This window comes from Apium graveolens, chromosome 4, assembly GCF_009905375.1.
Source record: "Apium graveolens cultivar Ventura chromosome 4, ASM990537v1, whole genome shotgun sequence".
In the NCBI taxonomy this organism is placed as follows: Eukaryota; Viridiplantae; Streptophyta; class Magnoliopsida; order Apiales; family Apiaceae; genus Apium; species Apium graveolens.
In genome coordinates, this window is record NC_133650.1 from 54,251,374 (window position 1) to 54,257,466 (window position 6,093).

The following is a 6,093-nucleotide window of genomic DNA, read 5'->3' on the forward strand; positions in this document are numbered from 1 at the left end:
AATTTATAAAAATATCAAAGTGAAAATATTATCATTAAACTAGTATTAAAATTATATTATGAATTATTAATGAATCAAGAATATAATATATTATATAATACAAATTATAAAATTTATTTTATTGTACATAAATTTAAAAGTCACATTTTTAGTTTATTATTTATTAAATAATAAATTATAATTTAAAATTAAAAACTAAAATATACAAAAAAATTAAAAAATACCACATAATTTACTAGATGAAAAATGGGCCGGATATTTTGCCCCAAAATGAAAAAGACCTGGACTTACTTTGAAAAAACACACTCGGCCAAACAATCTCTCTCATAAGCACTCTCTCGACTCTCCCTCTCGAAAGAGTCTCTCTCGATTCTAATAATTAATTGAAGAGCAAATTGATATTTGAATCCACAACTATATGACTCTAATTTAGAGGCTGTTACTAACTTTTCAATTCATATGATTTTGCAGGATTTTTAGGGCTTCAAATTGTGCCTTTATTTCATTTGGTACATATCAAATTTGATCTGATTTAAACATATATACATATTTTCTCTACTTAAAATATATGCACACTGTAAAATTTTAGGTGATTGGGGCTTTATAATTCGATTTTAGAGCTTTTCAAATAGGGGTTTAGTTCGGCGATTTGAACTTCACTGCTTCTCTGGATTTAAAATTGAAGGTATGTTGAATGGTATCTTCATTGGATTTGTTGGGTATAATATACGTGAGTAATCGAGATTTTAAGATATATTTATTACATATATTTATTTTGATATGTAATTATGTATGCTCTACTCTGATGTAATGTGTAAATATATAATCTTTTTAGCAATTGGAGTAGAAAAAGTAATTGAAGCTCCAAGAAGACTAATGGCAATACTCAATAAAGAACAAGTTCTAAAGGACAACAAAACCAACAATTCTAACTCCATTACATCTCTCACTCTCACCTTCAAAGCTCTTTCCGATGTATATTTCTCTTATCTTCTCTTTTTCATTTTTACTAATTCAATTATTATAACTTAATTTCTATTTAATTGTTATTAGGTTTCATGCTTAAGTGATTTCAACGACTTGGAAAAGCTTGACCTTACTTTCAACATCTTTAGAGGTGTTACTTTTCTTTTTAATTCATTTTATGATTGTAATTGTTATGTTTTTGTTGTTATTATGTTACAATGTACGAATATTTACATGTTTTTTGTGGTTTGGAAATTAGGCATTGAAGAAGTGTGTCAATTTGAAGTGGTTATCTGTTGTACAGAACAAGCTTCAGAGTTTAAAAGGGATTGAAAGACTTACTAAACTCACTGTAAGTCTGATATGTAGCTTTTTTTGCTTTATGATGTATCCTTAAAAAAAATTGTGGCTATGGAAGTAGATTTTCTTTTTAATTTTTACATTGCGTAAATGTATACATCATTTTTTGTTTTTTACTTTTTATTTTTTGCAGGTTGTAAGGTTATTGTAGCTGCTCGGAGAATGGACAGGCTTAAGTACTTGTGTGAACAAATCAACAACTCTGTTGATGCTAGTAATCAGGTCACTGGTAGAATTACTTACGCATCTGTTGAGCTTAATTTGGTAGGGGATGGCGAGGCAATCAAGTTGGCTTTAGAAAAAGCATGGGAATGTTTTGGACGCAATGATGCTTTGGTCGATAATGCTGGTGTTAAGAGGTAATTTCTTGCCATTTGTGGGCAGTTTTCCACCAAATTAAGGATAAATATCTAATTTATTTATTTCTATAAGGTGGAACAAAATCTTCACTGTATTTAACAGAAGAAGAATGGAACAATGTGGTTAGGACAAATTTGACAGGATCCTGGTTGGTGTCAAGAAGGATGTATCATTAACATTTCTTTTACTAATCAGCCTGTAATTCTACATACATCCTGATTCATGTTCACAACATCAAACAAAATCAAAATTTGTTTGATTCAAATGGTTATATTATGTATTCAAATTTTTGAAGTTATTAGTAATACTTGTTGCAGAATTGTAGTTGATATAACATTTTGGACATTGTATTATATATACTTGCAGGTTCCTGAAATTCTGATAAAGAGAGGATTTTTCGAAGGAGTATTAGTTGTTCGGCTGGTTGTAAGAATTCTTTGCAGCAGGCTGGGGACTTTCTTACTATGTGGATCTTTGTGTCTTGGTGATAAGGTGCCATACTTGAAAATGTTCTCAAGTGTGTCTTTGGAAAAGAGAGAGCGAGTTGTTCAGAAATGGTTGAGGAATAGGTTTCTCACACCTATTCGCATCGGCTTCATATTCATTAAATTATTGTGTGACTTGATTTTCTTCTCACAGGTTAAACCATCTCATTCTCAATTTTTTTGTTGTGTAATTAGTCTGTATGCACTGGCGCGGCCTGGCAACATTTACCTGGCTTTAATTTGCAGCATTATTAACAACTGAGTTTGCATCCTCCTATGTATAAATGGCATGGATAAGATTATTACATATGTAAGGCATGATAGTGTTAGGAGGAGGGCTTACCATGATTATTATTATAGTCTAACATATAAGATCTCGGTAAGGCCTCCCTATAATACCAGTTTATCTAATATTATTATAACAGTTTATCTATCCAGAAAAATTGATAATTTAGTTATGAGAATTAGTTATTATGAACTGAAGTACTAGCTTAAATTATTTAGGATTGATATTCTTATTGCTTGAACTCGCTGGGAAGATTATATTATTTTAGTGCAGCTTGTGGTATAATTTTGTTGGAATGATAAGTTGTTTACTGAATTTGAATTCCAACATTAGTCATAAAAACTTCCAGGCTAATGAGAATTCTGAAAATCTAGTATGAAAAGCCATTGGCTACAATGTGGATAAGCTCGAGGAGAAATTCTCAGAAAAATTTAGTTTATTGGCTTCAAAATTTTGTAGGGAAGATATCTGATTTTTTTTAATTAAATTGATGAGTTCTCTTCATGTATCTTTGGTTGTGCATATGAACTTTAGTTGTGTTCAATATATGACATTTAAGGTGATACTTAGTTACTCCTTGTTTTTACCGGGCTAAAAAAGACAACTTCTGATTACTGATACATAGTGGATTACTGATAACATAGTAGGATTTGACTAAACTTTCGGAATGCCTTCATGATTTTGCATTTACTCAGTCCTAGCTAAGAGCATCTCAAAGGGTAATAGGTAAACTTGTTAGCTAAAAAGTCATTATCTAAAATTTTGTTGAACCTGTAAGAAAATATGCTCCAGTGGTGTTAGCTATATCCATTAGCTATATTCAAAGTATTATTTTATTATTGATTTCTAATATATAATTAAAGTAAATTTAAGTTAGTTTTATTTAATACAATTAAAAATAAAATACATGTTTTAATAAAAAGAAATATTCATGATAGTGATTTTATACTTTTATATCTATATAAATATTTCAACTTATAAATTATAAATTAAAGAAAAGTTATAATAATAATAAGAATAATAACATTTTTAAAAATGGCAAAAACAAAATTAGCAAACATTACTTACCTATATTATAAAATAAAAATACATAACTCTAACATTGTTTATCATATTAGAATATTAAAATTTTAATTCTGGCTAATAATTAAATAATATTTAAAAATGCTTTAAGGTAGTATATTATATACATCAGAGAGCCGATGGCGTAACAGAGCAACACAAATACACATGAATTAACATTTCTTGGTATTAGTTTAGTTTTAAGTATCATCTGTCTCTCAAACTTGTTCTTTCAAATTTCAAATTCTTTGTGCTACCTCTTTCCTTATCAGCTATACAATTATCTTGGTAATACCAGGCTTGAAACTGTTCTGCATTGGCTGTCTTGTACAATTTATACAAGTTTTAATTCACCAGGGTTTCATCACTCTGTTCTGCATTAGCAGCTGAACTCATCACCTTTTACATATTACTAACATTATTTTTATTTTTGCAATGTTGTTACAGTGATGACATAACTTTAAAGAAACTGCCAGCTGTTACAGTTGACATCCAAGGTAAGTTGTTATGAGTATACAAAGTTTTGCTATTTTAAAGTGGCGTGAAGTCTTTGTTATGCTGCATGCGTGTATAATTATTTATGAACAGTCCTTAATCATTAATCTTTTTTAATTTCTTATATAAGGATTACATTTTCAGGTAACTGTTGGGGCTTCGTTTTTGTCACAAACAATAGCCTTGCAAGATTCTACAACAGTCAATTTTGAGATATGGGATACTTATGGCCAAGAGAGGTATATTGTTATGACCAAATTATCATCCTGGGCTGATTGTACCATTTAAGAATTCAAAAGTTATTCTTAAGGGCACAGATTGACTTCTGTCATTACCTGTTTCACGTTTATATATTCCATGAGCGATCACTAATTCTATGTGGTATCTTTTTAGGTATGCAACATTGACACCTCTTTTACGTTTCCACCTGAGTTTTAAATTTGATGAGCTTGCTGTAATTACAAGCTTCATGTGTAATTACATATTGATTGTAGTACGAGCATGATGTTGTGCCCTTTATTCCATATATTTTTTAACAGGAAAAAACACTGTAATTCAGAAAAGTATCTGATGGAAGGTCATGAGAACAATTTACCAGGTAATGTCAAACGTAAGCCCGTCAATGGAGGTTCTGGTTTTTTAAATTTAGAAGTGACTGATTCCTCGTGTCATATCCTAAATTAACTTCCAACTATGCCATTTTAATACCAAATCAACTTCTATTGATTCTTATGAAATTTGGTGTGACTTGTGTACGGGAGAATGGTGAATGAGGGAGAACAAATATCTCTCTTCCTGGTTATTTTGTATCCAGATCATGAAAGTGTGGAAGGGCAAAAAGTGATTCTCTCCCTGGTTATTTTGTATAATTTCATATTCAAGAATAGTTAAAGAGTAGTTTTTTCCAATCCATGATAGCTTGGATGTTATGTTATAATACTTTGGTCGTCGTTGGCATTGGGGATGGTTTGAAGAATTTATTGTTATGTAGTTGTTTGGTTTGCAGAGCTGAGACTCTTATGTATGCAAATTTGATATTTTTGTTGATTATGGATTGTTCTTAAAACAGACCTTATATTTCAAAAATGTTTATAATAACTGTTACATTTGCTTGTTCTGGTGTAATATTTATCTACATGTAATGTTACATTACATATGTTACTAGTGTTACAATAGATAAAAAAACTATTACAATACACATATTCCAGTGTTGCCTAACTAAAAACTGGTGTTACAATAGATAAAATCTACGGTTATAATAGGCAATGCGGGACCGAAAGGTGGGGTCTACGTGAGACCACGTGCCACCAGTGGTCCCACTTATGCAATCTTGATCAAGCTATTATATCACTCATTTTGTGTTAAATTTGGGCCTGTTAGTGTTACAGTAGGTGCTTATTGTAACGTTTCCTCTCTGTTATAATAGATCAGTGAAGTGTTACATTAGGGTATCTATTGTAACGTAACGCCCCCTGGTGTTACAATAGACCTATTGTAACGCTTTTGGGGCCTATTGTAACACCATTTAGGCATTACAATAGCCCACTACTAAGGGTATACACGACTACTGCTTATCTCTAGCATAGGTATTATGCAGTTTATAAGCATTGAATTGATAATAGAATATCAAGATTACGAAACAGGCATGTATATAAATATCATATCACATGCTCCAATATATCACAAGACTTTGCTAATAATAACCATGGCTTATCTCAAGATAATGCATCAATAAATTACATCACAACAACAGTATAACGGGTAGAAAACTTGTCTGAGCGACTGGGGGTGGTAAAAGGCCTGGGGCGAGTCTGGTAATCTATAAACAACATATAAGTTGGAATTAAACCACGGTCGCTTAAGAAACTAGTCTTTAACCAATTAGACCCTAACGTTCGCTTTTGCGCTTAACGATTCACATAAGTCGCTCGACTATCCTCGGCTCCACCATTTTTAATAAATTAACCGTTACGAATTTTAAGGCGACTCTTTCGCAAACACTCTACCAACTGACCTATTAACCTTACATAATTGTTTCATACTCCAAGTAGTCATTTAAGGACCTTAACTAAGGTTTCA

The 6,093-nt window shown here is 31.1% G+C and overlaps 1 long non-coding RNA gene across 5 annotated transcripts; it reads left to right on the forward strand.

The window, feature by feature from the left end:
- Positions 1–280: 280 nt before the first annotated feature.
- LOC141717983 (uncharacterized) lies at positions 281–5,127 on the forward strand. Of its 5 annotated transcripts, none has more exons than XR_012573867.1 (11): positions 281–509; positions 590–685; positions 836–975; positions 1,054–1,117; positions 1,226–1,318; positions 1,460–1,685; positions 1,759–1,884; positions 2,053–2,325; positions 3,967–4,016; positions 4,159–4,253; positions 4,408–5,127. It is a non-coding gene; the product is annotated as an uncharacterized LOC141717983 (long non-coding RNA). The 5 variants fall into 5 exon arrangements; XR_012573868.1 differs by having other exon boundaries at positions 1,759–1,834; XR_012573865.1 differs by lacking the exon at positions 1,759–1,884.
- Positions 5,128–6,093: the final 966 nt, after the last annotated feature.